The 13,354-nt window shown below is 47.7% G+C and overlaps 1 protein-coding gene and 1 long non-coding RNA gene across 7 annotated transcripts in view; one reads left to right on the top strand and one right to left on the bottom strand.

Annotated features, from left to right (window-relative positions):
- The window catches only part of ptprea (protein tyrosine phosphatase receptor type Ea), a 452,659-nt gene that overhangs the window by 162,103 nt on the left and 277,202 nt on the right, over window positions 1-13,354 (top strand). The gene's annotated exons all lie outside the window — the stretch shown is intronic.
- The window catches only part of LOC140393128 (uncharacterized), a 190,072-nt gene that overhangs the window by 160,307 nt on the left and 16,411 nt on the right, over window positions 1-13,354 (bottom strand). The window lies entirely within an intron of this gene.

The raw sequence follows: 13,354 nt of genomic DNA, 5'->3' as shown, positions 1-13,354 counted from the left end.
AACTTTACATGTCTCTGGTGGGCAGATACAGGTCCCTCTGCATGCTCTACGGTATCGCCACCAGTAGTGAAGTCTTTCCAGTCTATGGAACAGCTCTGTAGGGCAACCTTGTGAAATCATTGCTGATGACATCAGTTCCTCGTCTGGGGTCATACAATACAAGAACATAATGCACTTCTGCGCTTGGTCCTCAACGGAATCGAGATCGTGCAGCTGAAGCTCAACCCTACTAAATGCAGATTCAAGGTTAGTCAGGTACCTACATGGGTCACCTGCTTACCTCTAATAATGTGAAACCAGACCCAGATAAGACAATGGTTGTACATCAAGAGTCCACCCTGAGGACAAGTATACCCTGCAGCGTTTCCTCGGCCTGATGAATTGTCTATCAAAGTTAATTCCCTGTTACAGTGAGGTAACTGGACCCCTCCATCAACTTCTCAACCAGGATGTAGAATGGTGTTGACAGAAGCACCGCAATGCTGCATTCAACAAACTCTAGGATCTGCTGTCAGCCCGTCCATTGTTACAATTCCTCAGCATCCAGCACCTATACTTTTATCAGCAGATGCCTCTCAGCACGGATTCATAGCATGTTGAAAATGGCATCGTCTCATCTATGGCTGTCCTGCCAATGCTGAAACTGAACACCAGCCACTCATCACCATCTGTAAAAGTCCCCTCCATACTGTAAGCTCCAATGCGACAATCTCAGTGTGATCTACAAGCCCAGTAAGGAACTATACCTTGACGATGTCCTCTCCAGGGCTTACCTACCCACCACTAAGTATGCCGGTCATGAGGAGAACATTGATATTCTGACAATTCAAGTGGTGTCTTCCTGCAGAATTGAGGAACCCAAATCAGGGCTACAAGTGGATCACACGTGTAGGCAGCTCCATGACATCATCATGAAGGGATGACCCGTGACATCAAAAGAGCTTCCACCTGAGCTCTGCACTTTTTATGCCATGAGTGAGGAGTTAGCCGTGAAAGATTGACTGATACTGAGACTGCTTGGCTGTATTGATACAGTCCATCATCCCCAGCTCTGCAGAGGTACTATACACGGCTACTCTACCAAGGACACCTGGGGAAGCAACAAAGTGTTGGGAAAAGGAAACCATGCACTGGCCGTCAATATATGGTGACACAGAGAGGGAAGTATTCAGATGTGCACTATGCAACCTGATCAAACCTAATCAAACCAAATAACTATTTCACCTCCATGAGTTCCCAGGCCTTCCGTGGTCACTCGCAACAGCAGATATTTGAATGGAATGGGAGACAACATCTGGTCCTTGTTGATTCGCTTTCAGAAATGGTATGAAGTTGATTACTCGCCTGACATGAAGATCACCACAGTCATTAGAAGCTGAAGAGCCATTTTGCTGCACATGGCTTCCACAACGGCAAATGACTGACAACGCCCTGCAGTTTGTTCTCAGGGTGTTCAAGGACTTTGCACACATGTGGGACTTTGAACATATTAAAAGCAGCTCCATATACCCACAATTGAATGGTTTGGCCGAGCGTGCAGTACGTTTAGCAAAGCACTTCCTCCGAGAATATCTCAGTGATAACACAAACTTTCTATGCTGCACTCCTTCGGCGATCACTCGCTAACGAGTGATTGTCTACCTAAGAAACTCTGTAAAGAACAAAGAACAGAAAAAAGTACAGCACAGGAACAGGCCCTTCGGCCCTCCAAGCCTGCACCGACCATGCTGCCCGTCTAAACTAAAATCTACACTTCCGGGATCCATGTCCCTCTAATCCCATCCTATTCATGTGTTTGTCAAGATGCCCCTTAAACGTCACTATCATCCCTGCTTCCACCACTTCCTCCGGCAGCGAGTTCCAGGCACCCAGTTTGTGTAAAAAAACTTGCCTCGTACATCTACTCTCAACCTTGCCCCTTGCATCTTAAACCTATGCCCCCTAGTAATTGACCCCTCTACCCTGGGAAAAAGTCACTGACTATCCACTCTGTCGATGCCCCTCATAATCTTGTAGACCTCTATCAGGTCGCCCCTCAACCTCCTTCGTTCCAGTGAGAACAAACCGAGTTTATTCAACCTCTCCTCATAGCTAATGCCCTCCATACCAGGCAACATCCTGGTAAATCTCTTCCGCACCCTCTCTAAAGCCTCCACATCATTCTGGTAGTGTGGCGACCAGAATTGAACACTATACTCCAAGTATGGCCTAACTAAGGTTCTATACAGCTGCAACATGACTTGCCAATTTTCATACTCCATGCCCCGGCCAATGAAGGCAAGCAGGCCATATGCCTTCTTGACTACCTTCTCTACCTGTGTTGCCCCGTTCAGTGACCTGTGGACCTGTACACCTAGATCTCTCTGACTGTCAATACTCTTGAGGGTTCTACCATTCACTGTATATTCCCTACCTGTATTAGACCTTCCAAAATGCATTACCTCACATTTGTCCGGATTAAACTCCATCTGCCATCTCTGCACCCAAGTCTCCAAATGGTCTAAATCCTGCTGTATCCTCTGACAGTCCTCATCGCTGTCTGCAATTCCACCAACCTTTGTGTCGTCCGCAAACTTACTAATCAGATCAGTTACATTTTCCTCCTAATTATTTATGTATACTACGAACAGCAAAGTTCCCAACACTGATCCCTGCAAAACACCACTGGTCACAACCCTCCAATTAGAAAAGAACCCTTTCATTGCTACTCTCTGCCTTCTATGACCTAGCCAGTTCTGTATCCATCTTGCCAGCTCACCTATGATCCCGTGTGACTTCACCTTTTGTACCAGTCTGCCATGAGGGACCTTGTCAAAGGCCTTGCTGAAGTCCATTTAGACAACATCCACTGCCCTACCTGCATCAATCATCTTTGTGACCTCCTCGAAAAACTCTATCAAGTTAGTGAGACACGACATCTCCTTCACAAAACCATGCTGCCTCTCGCTAATACGTCCACTTGCTTCCAAATGGGAATAGATCCTGGCTCGAAGAATTCTCTCCAGTAATTTCCCTACTACTGGGGTAAGGCTCACCGGCCTGTAGTTCCCTGGATTATCCTTGCGACTCTTCTTAAACAAAGGAACAACATTGGCTATTCTCCAGCCCTCCGGGACATCACCTGACAACAGTGAAGATCCAAAGATTTCTGTCAAGGCCTCAACAATTTCCTCTCTTACCTACTTCAGTATTCTGGGGTAGATCCCACCAGGCCCTGGGGACCTATCCACCTGAATAATTTTCAAGACGCCCAACATCTCGTCTTTTTGGATCCCAATGTGACCCAGGCTATCTGCACACCCTTCTCCAGACTCAAGATCCACCAATTCCTTCTCTTTGGTGAATACTGATGCAAAGTATTCATTTAGTCCCTCGCCCATTTCCTCTGGCTCCACACATAGATTCCCTCCCCTGTCTTTCAGTGGGCCAATCCTCTCCCTGGCTACCCTCTTGCTTTTTATGTACGAGTAAAAAGCCTTGGGATTTTCCTTAACCCTATTTGCCAATGACTTTTCGTGACCCTTTTTAGCCCTCCTGACTCCTTTCTTAACTTCCTTCCTACTTTCCTTATATTCTACACAGGCTTCATCTGTTCCCAGCCTTCTAGCCCTGACAAATGCCTCCTTTTTCTTTTGGACGAGACCTACAATATCTCTCGTTATCCAAGGTACCCGAAATTTGCCATATTTATCCATCTTCCTCACAGGAATATGCCAGCCCTGAATTCCTTTCAAATGACATTTGAAAGCCTCCCACATGTCAGATGTTGATTTACCCTCAAACATCCACCCCCAATCTAGGTTCTTCAGTTCCCGCCTAATATTGTTATAATTAGCCTTCCCCCAATTTAGCACATTCACCCTAGATCCAATCTTATCCTTGTCCACCAGCACTTTAAAACTTACTGAATTGTGGTCACTGTTCCCGAAATGCTCCCCCACTGACACTTCTACCACCTGACCGGGCTCATTCCCCAATACCAGGTCCTGTATAGCCCCTTCCCTAGTTGGACTATCTACATATTGTTTTAACAAACCTTCCTGGATGCTCCTTACAAACTCTGCCCCGTCTAAGCCCCCAGCACTAAGTGATCGAGTCAATATAAAGTCTCCCATCACAACCACCCTATTGCTTTTACTCCTTTCCAAAATCTGTCTACCTATCTGCTCCTCTATCTCCCGCTGGCTGTTGGGAGGCCTGTAGTACACCCCCAACATTGTGACTGCACCCTTCTTATTCCTGACCTCTACCCATATAACCTCGCTGCCCTCTGAGGTGTCCTCCCGCAGTACAGCTGTGATGCTCTCCCTAACCAGTAGCGCAGCTCCTCCACTCCTTTTACCTCCCACTCTATCCCCCCTGAAACATCTAAATCCTGGAACGTTTAGCTGCCAATCCTATCCTTCCCTCAACCAGGTCTCTGTAATGGCAACAACATCATAGTTCCAAGTACTAATCCAAGCTCTAAGTTCATCTGCCTTACCTGTTATACTTCTTGCATTAAAACATGTGCACTTCAGGCCATGAGTCCTGCTGTTTTCAGCAACATCCCTCTGTCTGCTCTTCCTCAAAGCCATACTGGTCCTATTCCCTAGTTCTCCCTCAATTTTTTCATCTTCCGACCTATTGCTCCGGTACCCACCCCCCTGCCATACGAGATTAAACCCTCCCGTGTGACACTAGCAAACCTCGCGGCCAGGATACTTATGCCTCTCCGGTTTAGATGCAACCCGTCCTTCTTATACAGGTCACACCTGCCCCGGAAGAGCTCCCAGTGGTCCAGATAACTGAAACCCTCCCTCCTACACCAGCTGTTTAGCCACGTGTTTAGCTGCTCTATCTTCCTATTTCTAGCCTCACTGGCACGTGGCACAGGGAGTAATCCCGAGATTATAACCCTAGAGGTCCTGTCTTTTAACTTTCTGCCTAGCTCCCTGAACTCCTGCTGCAGGACCTCATACCGTTTCTTGCCTCTGTCGTTAGTACTAATATGTACCACTACCTCTGCCTGTTTGCCCTCCCCCTTCAGGATGGCAGCTACCCATTCTAAGACATCCTGGACCCTGGCACCCGGGAGACAACATACCATCCTGGAATCGCTTTCACGTCCACAGAAGCGCCTATCTGTGCTCCTGACTATAGCGTGCACTATTACTATTGCTCTTCTGCGCTTTGACCCTCCCTGCTGAACATCAGAGCCAGCTGTGGTGACACTGTTCTGGCTGCTGCTGTTTTCCCCTGATCGGCTATTCCCCCCAACAATATCCAAAATGGTATACCTGTTAGAGAGGGGGACAACCACAGGAGATTCTTGCACTGACTGTCTGCCCCTTCTGTGGTCACCCATCTCTCTGCCTGCACCTTGGGTGTGACCACATCTATATAACTGCTATCTATGATGCTTTCTGCCACCTTAATGCTCCTAAGTGCATCCAACTGCAGCTCCAACCGAACCGTGCGGTGTGTGAGGAGCCCCAGTTGGGTGCACTTTCTGCAGATGTAGCCATCCGGGACGCTGAAGCCTCCCGGACCTGCCACATCTCATAGTCAGAGCACTGCACCCCTCCAATTGACATTGCGTTAACTAATTAATAAATTAAAATAGAAAATAATTTTTTTTAAGTTACTGTTAACTATATGTTTCCTAGCACTAGATCTCTACTATAAATGTAAATGCTAAATGCAGTGCTCTCCGGTCTCTGGCTTAGCTGCCTCTCTAAATTATGATTAATTAATTAATTATGTTTAATTAGTTTAACAATATTTAATTTTAATATTTAGTTAAGATTTCCCTACCAGCCAATCAGGTCACAGCTATTCTGTGACGTCACTTTTCAGGGTTTTTTTGGATTTTTCTTTCCCCCAGCCAGAATGCTCAGAATAGATATCACCTACCTGGGGCGGGATTCTCCGCAAACGGCGCAATGTCCGCTACCCGGTGCCAAAGACGGCGCGGATCAGTCCGGCGTAGGTCCGCCCCAAAGGTGTGGAATTCTCCGCACCTTTAGGGGCCAAGCCCTCACCTTGAGGGGCTAGGCCCGCGCCAGAGCGGTTTCCGCTCCGTCGGCTGGCGGGAAAGGCCTTTGGCGCCACGCCAGCCGGCGCCGAAAGGACTTTGCCGGGCGACGCATGCGCGGCAGCGTCAGCGGACGCTCACGGCATCCCCGCGCATGTGCAGGGGAGGGGGTCTCTTCCGCCACCGCCATAGTGAAGACCATGGCGAAGGCGGAAAAAAAAGTGTGCCCCCACGGCACAGGCCCGCCCGCAGATCGGTGGGCCCCGATCGCGGGCCAGGCCACCGTGGGGGCACCACCCGGGGCCAGATCGCCCCACGCCCCCCTCAGGATCCGGGAGCCTGCCCGCGCCGCCTTGTCCCACCATTGAAAAGTGGTCTAATCCACGCCGGCTGGCATGGGGCCGGAGAATTGCCAGGGGTGGGCCCGCCGACCGGCACGATTCCCGTCGACGGGCGTGGCGCGATTCCCGCCCCCGCCGAATCTCTGGTGGCGGAGAATTCGGGACGCGGCGGGGGCGGGATTCACGCCAGCCCCGGGCGATTCTCCGACCTGGTGGGGGGTCGGAGAATCGAGCCCCTGATTCTCAAGCTGCACTCCGCTCTCTATCTCACGCTCCCGGAAATGTAGGCCGCTGGAACCTGGAAGTAAGTTTATATCACCTACCTGATTCCGAAGCTGCACTCGGGCTCTCTCTCTCCCGGTCATGGGTTCTGTGGGTCCTTCTGTGGTTGATGAGCCCGATCCAAGTGCCGCATCTTTGACCGCGCACTTGATAAAGTATTTCTGGGTGGTGGGATCAGTCCGTGGACTCTAGATCGTTGGTATTCCTTTCTCAGGCTCCTTTTCCTGGCCTCCTCTTGCTGTCGCTGTCCTAGAAGAATTGTGTCCCTTCAATCAGGAGGTTCCTCCAAATAGATCTCTTCTGAGCAGGGTTTCTCCCGCATTGACGCCTATGTGGCATTTCCTGAGATAACCCTTCAGTGTGTCTTTGAAGCCTTTTCTTTGCCCTTCTCTTGTTTGGGAGCCTTCTTTGAGCTGGGTGAAGAAGATTTGCAGTCGGGACTCTGACATCCTCAGCACATAGACGGCCCAGCAGAATTGGTTTTCGATGATCATAGCCTTGTTGCTGGTGTTTTTGGCTCCTTCAAGGATGCTGATGTTAGTATGCTTGTCCTCCCGTCTCTTGCGGAGATTGGACCACTGGAAAATGAGGCTGAAGAAGTAGTAATGGGGAACAAAGACATGACAGAGGAACTGAATAAGCACTTTGCATCAGTCTTCATGGTGGAAGACACCAGTGGCATCCAGAACTTCAAGAGTCAGGTGCAGAGGTGAGTGTGGTGGCCATCACTAAGGAGAAGGTGCTGGGGAAGCTGAAAGGTCTGAGGTGGATAAATTACACAGACCAAATGAACTACACACCAGAGTCCTGAAGGAGATAGCTGAGGAGATTGTGGAGCCATTGGTTGTGATCTTTCAGGAATCACTGGTCAGGGAGGATCTTAAGAGGATTGGAAAATGGCTCATATAATACCCCTGTTTAAGAAGGGAGGGAGGCAGAAGATGGGAAATTGTAGGCTGGTTAGCTTGACAATGGTCATTGGTAAGATTTTAAAATCGATTATTAAGGATAAGATTGTGGAGTACTTGGAAGTGCATGGTTAAATAGTGCTGAGTCAGCATGGCTTCGTCAAAGGGAGGCCATGTCTGACAAATCTGTTGGAGTTCTTTGAGGAGGTAATGAGGAAGTTAGACAAAAAGAGCCTGTAAGCGTGATCTATTTGGATTTCCAGAAGGCCTTTGACAAGGTGCTGTACAGGAGGCTGCTAAATAAGATAAGAGCCCATGGTGTTAGGGGCAAGGTAGTGGCATGGATAAAGGATTGGCTGACTGGCAAAAGGCAGAGAGTGGGGATAAAGGAGTCTTTTTTAGGATGGCAGTGGTGTTCTGCAGGGGTCAGTATTGGGACCAAAACTATTCACAATATACATTAACGATTTGAAGAAGGAACTGAGGGAAATGTTGCTAAGTTTGCAGATGATACAAAGATATGTAGAGGGTAGGTAGTGTTGAAGAATCAGGGAGGCTGCAGAGGACCTGGGCAGACTAGGAGAGTGGATAAAGGAGTGGCAGTTGGAATACCATATGAAAAAGTGTGAGGTTACGCACTTTGGTAGGAAGAATAGAGGCACAGCCTTTTCTAAATGGGGAAAGGCTTCGGAAATCTGAAGCACAAAGGGACTTAGGAGTCCTAGATCAGGATTCTCTTAAGACTAACTTGCAGATGCAGTTGGCAATTAAGAAGGTAAATGCAATGTTAGCATTCATTTCGAGAGGGCTAGAATACAAGAGCAGGGATGTACTGCTGAGGCGGTATGAGACTCTAATCAAACCTCTTTTGGAATATTGTGAGCAGTTTTGCCCCGTATCTAAGGAAAGACGTGCTGGCTTTGGAGGGGGTCCAGAGAAAGTTCACAAGAATGATCCTGGAAATGAAGGGCTTGTCATATAAGGAATGGTTGAGGACTCTGGGTCTGTACTCAGTGCAGTTTAGAAGGATGAGGGGGTGATCTCCTTGAAACGAACTGAAAACGGAGAGGCCCAGATAGAGTGGATGTGGAGAAGATGTTTCCACTCGTAGGAGAAACTAGAACGTGAGGACACAGCCTCAGTCTGAAGGGATGATCCTTTCAAACTGAGGTGAGGAGGAATTTCATCAGCCAGCAGGGGTGAATCTATGGAACTCTTTGCTTCAGAAGGCTGTGGAGGCCAAGTCACTGAGTGTCTTTAAGACAGAGATAGATAGGTTCTTGATTAATAAGGAGATCAGTGGTTATGGGAGAATGGGAATGAGAAATATATCAGCCATGATCGAATGGTGGAGCAGACTTGATGGGCCTAATAGCCCTACATCTTGTGGTCTTATGGTCTTTTCCATTCTTCTTGTGTTCAATGGTGGCTTAGACTTTGTCAGTCGCACGGGGGTTCTCACCAGTGTGGATATAGGCATGGCGTGTTAGAGCTGCTGAAGTTCTTACAGTAAACCATTTAAGTTGTAGTCCTTTGTCATCATTCCGACATAACCCAGCATCTTTACACAAACAATGGGTTGGAAAACCATTTGTTACTCTATGAGGAACACAGACACTAGCCTGGCTTGTGATAACAGGATTGCAGTCAGTCATGTATTGAAGCCCTGTGAGAAGGTGAAGAAGGATAGAAGTCTGCAGGGAGTAAGGTCTGCCCTCGGCTGTGTGACAGGATGAAGAGGGATTACTCTGTAAAATCAGTTAAGTGAAATGACCTACTGAGGTGGTATAACATTACATGTTCTTTATTTTGTAGCATTATGTGATCTTCATTTTCATTCCTGAAATCTGATTGTTGGCAAGTATAAAATTTGTTGCCCAACCCTAATTGTCCTTGAGAAGGTGGTGGTGAACCACCTTTTTGAACTGCTGCAATCGGTGTGGTATCGGTGCTTTACACACACAATGCTGTTAGGGAAGTAGTTCCAGGATCTTGATCCAGGGACAGTGAAGGAACGGCGATATATTTCCAAGCCATGCGTTGGAGGGAACTTGCAGGTGCTTCAGCTCCCATGTGTCCTTTTTTTTATACTTTCATGGGATGGGGCCAGCTTTTGTTGCCCTTCCCTAATTGCCTCTTGAGAAGGTGGTGGTAAGCCGCCCTTTGGAGCTGCTACAATCCATCTGGTGTAAGTACACCCAAAGTGCTGCGAGGCAGGGAGTTCCAGTGACAGTGAAGGAACAACAACATATTTCAAAGTCAAGATGTTGTGTGGTGTGGAGGGGATAATTTATTGAGCAGCAATAACAAACAAAAGTAATCCAATATCCTTGTTCAAACGGATCTTGCTTCCCACCGTGTTAGGGGAATGGACGGCTCGTGATCTTTGCTCTCCGTCTTCTTGAAACCCATGCAACTAATCTCTTCAACTGAGTTATTTTATCCTCTATAGTCTGGGGTCTTGCTGTGTTCCGATATTTCCATAGTGCTTTGAACATGTTATTTAATTGATCAATGGTCAGGAAGTGTGGCCACAACCTGAACAGGAAGTCTCAAACTTTAAGCAGCCCACCGTTAACATTCTCCAGTATAACCATTTACCAAATTTGCTAATCTATATCTTCATTTAGTTATAGCTCCAAAGTCCATTGATCTGTACATATTGAAGTATATCCTTTGATCACAACTAGTGTGATCAAATGTAGGAACTTTTTATATATATTTTACTGAGCGTCTGTTGAAGTAATGTTATAAAAAGAACTTGGGTTAAGGTGGGATTCCCCGTCCTGAGACGCCTCCGACAGGAGGGGAATTGAGCATCAGGGCAAAATTGAGATCGACGCTGAGCGCCAGCCCACTGGCAGTGGGCATGAGGTCTACGCCACACGCCAGCGGGAACATGCAAACAAATGCGGATGGGTAGCATCCACTTAGCGGATTCTCCAGTTCCCGCGACCAGGAATCACGTTGGACCCCCCACAGGGAACCCTGCCTAAAGAGACCCCCCACCCCCCGCTTTTCCAAACATCAATCAGTCTTGTCTGTTGGCTAAGAGACTGGGTCTGCTTTCGGTCATATATGGCTTGTAGCACCTTAGAAGTTTGGAGACAAAGCCTTTGGAGAACCTTGTCCAGAGGCTTGGTATCTGACTGGGACCCAGCTGTGCCCTGGGGTCCAGCAGACCTCGGACTGCTGCCTCCCTTGGATGTTCCTGCCTTCACCTGATGTGCATCAGCAACTGTGTGGCGCTCACCAGTAGGGGGTTCAGGGGAAAAGACTCCAAACTCCCGGCCTCATCAGATGAAGATTCTGCAAGTCAATGGACATGTGATCAGTGAAATGGAAGGATCATTGTACCTGACATGAACTACTCACTTGAGACAGGTCATCCAAGTGAAGAGGCAGTGGATCCTCACCTCTCTGGCACAGGACCACCTCGCTGCTGGTGACTGCTCTCTCCTCCGATTTGTAGGGCCTATTCCTCATAGGGTGGAGGACTTGAAACTCTGGGAAAGTGGCCCCCCATCTTGGCCTTCTCCCATTTATTATGGGCTATCTTCTCCTGCGGGGACAAAGAGAATGCATTGTGAGGCACACATGTGATGGGTCAGTGGGGACTATAGCAGGTGGTATGTGTGGGCAGCACACCTACACATGAAGGCATTGTGCTGGTAGGTGCTAGGGGCTTTGGAGGAACAAGCACGAAGATCGGATCTGGGGAGGGTTTCGGGGTGTCAGTCAGTGGATTGAGGGGTGGGGTTTAGGAATTTGAGGGGTGGCAGGCAGAACTGATGCCAGGGGAGAAGTGGTAACTTGCCCTTGCAGCTCGTTGGAGGTAATTTGTCTTCTTTCTACATTGGACGGCGGTCCTCCTTGTCATGTTGCCTGCACTGTCTGCACTGACAGCTGCTACCACTGACTCCCAGGCAGCATTGCTGACCCTGCTGCTGGTCGTCTGACCCCCCCATGGGGAACAGGGTGGACCCAATAGGCCCGATGAGAGGCATATTGCTTTGCTGCTCACTGTAGTAAGGAATTGATATTTTCAACATTTTTGTCTCTGAAAACAAGGCTGACAGCAAAAGCTTCGACAAAGTGCTTAAACAATTTGATTGGTATTGCTCTCCTAAAAAAAATGAAACCTTCGAGGGTTATATATTCCGTACGCACACCCAGAATGGGGGAGAGACATTTGATAGCTTCCTCACTGACTTGCAATTGACGGCGCAGTTGTGCAACTTCAGCACACTCCAGTCGTCAATGGTACACAATCAGATTGTTTTCGGAATCTCCAATGACAAAGTACATGAGTGGCTTCTGCGGGAAACAGACCTGCAACTTGAAAGTGTGATTCAAATATGCCGCACGAGTGAGCTTGCAGCAAAGCAGCTGCACCTTGAAACTCCCATATTTTGGAGCGAAGGCAGAAGAGGCAACAGATGCCATTAGTGTGGTGATGCAGCTGATTAAGAAACGTGCTCCCAGTGCAGGTGGCCATTTTGAGCAGCCAACCCGATCCTCCATTTTATCTCCGCGATGTGGCAAACGGCATTTGCCACAGCAATGCCCTGCTTATGAAAAAGCATGAGCCATCTGTAATGGCAGGAATCATTTTGCAACCCAATGTTATTCAAGGAGAAGGCCTGAACAAACAAATAATATCAGCACTATTGATAAAGTATGCCTACAGGACACATTCTTTGTAGACATGATCTCCAGCGAAGATCAGGAGAGTCAAGTCATACGAAATAGCAATATATTTGTACCAATCTGCAGCAATAATGAATTGAAGGCAGATAATCATAAAGATAAATGGACAGTGCCATTAAAGATAAATGGCACAGTGATAACAGTTAAGCTCCACACTGGTCCAAGGGCCAACCTCATTAACCTGTCCGATGTTTAAAAAAAAAAAGCTGCGAATTCAACCAAAAATAGTTACCAGAATGGTATTGTTTTTTTATTTTCCTTTTTAAAAAAAATAAATTTAGAGTACCCAATTCATTTATTCCAATTAAGGGGCAATTTAGTGTGGCCAATCCACCCATCCTGCACATCTTTGGATTGTGGGGCCGAAACCCACGCAAACACGGGGAGAATGTGCAAATTCCACACGGACAGTGTCCCAGAGCCGGGATCGAACCTGGGACCCAGGGACCATGCGGCAACATTGCTAACCACTGTGCCACCGTGCTGCCCTCCAGAACAGTATTGTTAAGAGATTACAATGGTAATTAAATCTCGAGCTTAATATCGATGTCAAAAACAAAATTCACAAATTGAAATTTTATGTGGTGACGGCAGACTGCGAGTCTTTAATTGGAGTTGAGGCGTGTGAGGAGCGACAGCTAGTCCGACGAGTCTATAGTGCAGACAATGATGCAGCAGGCCGTCATCCTGCAGGAGACCCCAGACTGAATGATTTCCCTGAAAGTTTCCAAGGTTATGGTATGTTACCATACACGTATACAATTCAATTAAACGAAGATGCAAAGTCTGTGATTCATGCACCGAGACGTGTGCCGGCGCCATTACGGGATAAACTAAAGGCAGGGTTGGAGAGAATGACTGCTTTGGATGTCATTGAAGTCCCTACAGATTGGGTTCATTTGATGGCATGTGTAAAGAAGCGCAATAAAGAACCTCCACAATGGATGACCTGTATTGATGGTGTCAAACTAAGAGAAGAAACTAAGAAGGACCTAATGTTGCAGAAGGTTAGAAGCTATCTTTGCGAAGGATGACCCAGAGATTCCTGCTCCAGTTTCTACAACATTGGAGCTGAGTTGAGTGTTGCGGATGGAGTT

This window comes from Scyliorhinus torazame, chromosome 16 (assembly GCF_047496885.1).
Source record: "Scyliorhinus torazame isolate Kashiwa2021f chromosome 16, sScyTor2.1, whole genome shotgun sequence".
In the NCBI taxonomy this organism is placed as follows: Eukaryota; Metazoa; Chordata; class Chondrichthyes; order Carcharhiniformes; family Scyliorhinidae; genus Scyliorhinus; species Scyliorhinus torazame.
The sequence above is the reverse complement of the archived record's forward strand: the minus strand, read 5'-3'. Positions and strand labels throughout refer to the sequence as shown.